Source organism: Salmo trutta, unplaced genomic scaffold (assembly GCF_901001165.1).
Source record: "Salmo trutta unplaced genomic scaffold, fSalTru1.1, whole genome shotgun sequence".
Classification (NCBI taxonomy): Eukaryota; Metazoa; Chordata; class Actinopteri; order Salmoniformes; family Salmonidae; genus Salmo; species Salmo trutta.
The window spans coordinates 50,001-52,156 of NW_021823040.1; the positions used below are offsets into that span (position 1 = coordinate 50,001).

The window sequence follows — 2,156 nt, forward strand, 5'->3', positions numbered from 1 at the left end:
GAGAGACCTAGCTGTAGTCATCCTGGTCTGGCCACACCCTGGTTCTCCTGCTCGCTCTGACACCTGTCTGCTATGCCTCTACCCCGAGTCATCTGGAAATGACAATCAATTGATTGATTGGTTGGTTGGATTGTTGATTGAATGTAATTGGTCCAGTGAGGTGTTTTATTGTCAGCTTCTTTTCTGCATGGAGATTACAGTTGAAAATATGGACATTCATGGCACTCAGTGTTGATAAGGTGTCCTGCTGTCAGCTGTCTGTGGCTTGATAGATTGTGTTTAACGAACGATGGTTAACCTACCTAACGAGGTGATTTCTTTATTTCTAACCATCGTTCCTCATGTGGAATGAAGGATGCAGAGTATATTGGTTTAACAAACTCTGCATAATGGCTCTGATTGTGAGCACTCTGGAACTCTTATGGCACTGTGGATGAGGGAGGACACATTATGGCACTGTGGATGAGGGAGGTCACATTATGGCACTGTGGATGAGGGAGGTCACATTATGGCACTGTGGATGAGGGAGGTCACATTATGGCACTGTGGATGAGGGAGATCACATTATGGCACTGTGGATGAGGGAGAACACATTATGGCACTGTGGATGAGGGGGGTCACATTATGGCACTGTGGATGAGGGAGGTCACATTATGGCACTGTGGATGAGGGAGGTCACATTATGGCACTGTGGATGAGGGAGATCACATTATGGCACTGTGGATGAGGGAGGTCACATTATGGCACTGTGGATGAGGGAGGTCACATTATGGCACTGTGGATGAGGGAGGTCACATTATGGCACTCTGGATGAGGGAGGTCACATTATGGCACTGTGGATGAGGGAGGTCACATTATGGCACTGTGGATGAGGGAGGTCACATTATGGCACTGTGGATGAGGGAGAACATATTATGGCACTGTGGATGAGGGAGGTCACATTATGGCACTGTGGATGAGGGAGGTCACATTATGGCACTGTGGATGAGGGAGGTCACATTATGGCACTGTGGATGAGGGAGGTCACATTATGGCACTGTGGATGAGGGAGAACATATTATGGCACTGTGGATGAGGGAGGTCACAAGCAGCTGGTACTGCATCTCATCGTTGTTGCATGATCATTATTGACGATCAGAAGATCAGTTTGAATGAGTTTCTCAACGTTGATTTAGAAGTGGTCCATTCTTGTGGGCTGTTGCTTATTCAATAAAGATGACAGTGCAGGGGCTGCTGGGAAACTACATGATGTTTTATCTTGTCCGATGTCAGGGTTTTTTCTCCTCCTTCTGCCAAATGTCATCATGGTTCTATTTTTAGATTTGGTTAGATGTGGAAAGAATTGGGTGAATAAAAATAACATCTACTTCCAGATAAGCCTGTCTTTTTGTATTTGTTTTACATTGACAGGGACTGCATCAACTTTGGTTAGTAAAATAGTTGTGCATGTCATTTTCTCCATTAAGAAGATAAACAGTGTGCTGGGTCCTCTTTCTGTTGAATAAATGATTAAATTACCTTATTTGACCTTATTATTTTAGATTTTCCAGTAGTCAACACGTCTCTGTTCTGTTCTCCTCTCATCAGTAAAGGTCTTTATTCACAGCACCAACTGTTCAAACTTGGACAAGTTGCACATCTGGAAATATTGCATCACTGCGAAGGCCCCGGATTGGAGAGAGAGAAGCGTTCACTTCTCCCAGTCGGTTTTACGAAAACAGTCTTTCGAGCGACATGACAAATACAACGCTCGAAGATTTGGACAGAAACATAAGTTATTGAGGGATGGCAGATTGATAAAACGTCAAATCGCACTCTTGATTGTATGTATATAATTAAAAGTTCCGGGTACAATGTGGATATCCCCGATGAAGCGGAAATCCTGAGCTAAAGTTGTGTTTACGGGCGAAGGATTGGTTTTCCCCCCATACGGTCTCCAGAAGTAAGTCGATGTTTATGTTATGTGAACTTGGTAGTCTAGATTCGATTTTTCAAAGTTTTAGGCTTCTCAATTCATAATTACTGCAAATAACTGCAGTTTCAAAACAGTGTTGCAATGGATGTGATGGCAGCACCTTGATTGTTCACATCTGTTTGCGACACCCTTCTTGTAAAACATTTTTTGAGGACAAATGGAAACATGATAGCGTTTATGT

At 43.5% G+C, this 2,156-nt stretch overlaps 1 long non-coding RNA gene and 1 pseudogene across 1 annotated transcript; both read left to right on the forward strand.

Moving 5' to 3' along the window:
- LOC115188355 (acetylcholine receptor subunit alpha-like) overlaps window positions 1-161 on the forward strand; it is a 12,811-nt pseudogene extending 12,650 nt beyond the window's left edge.
- Window positions 162-278: 117 nt separating this feature from the next.
- Window positions 279-1,519, forward strand: LOC115188356 (uncharacterized). The gene is made up of 2 exons (XR_003876399.1): window positions 279-1,022; window positions 1,081-1,519. It is a non-coding gene; the product is annotated as an uncharacterized LOC115188356 (long non-coding RNA).
- Window positions 1,520-2,156: the final 637 nt, after the last annotated feature.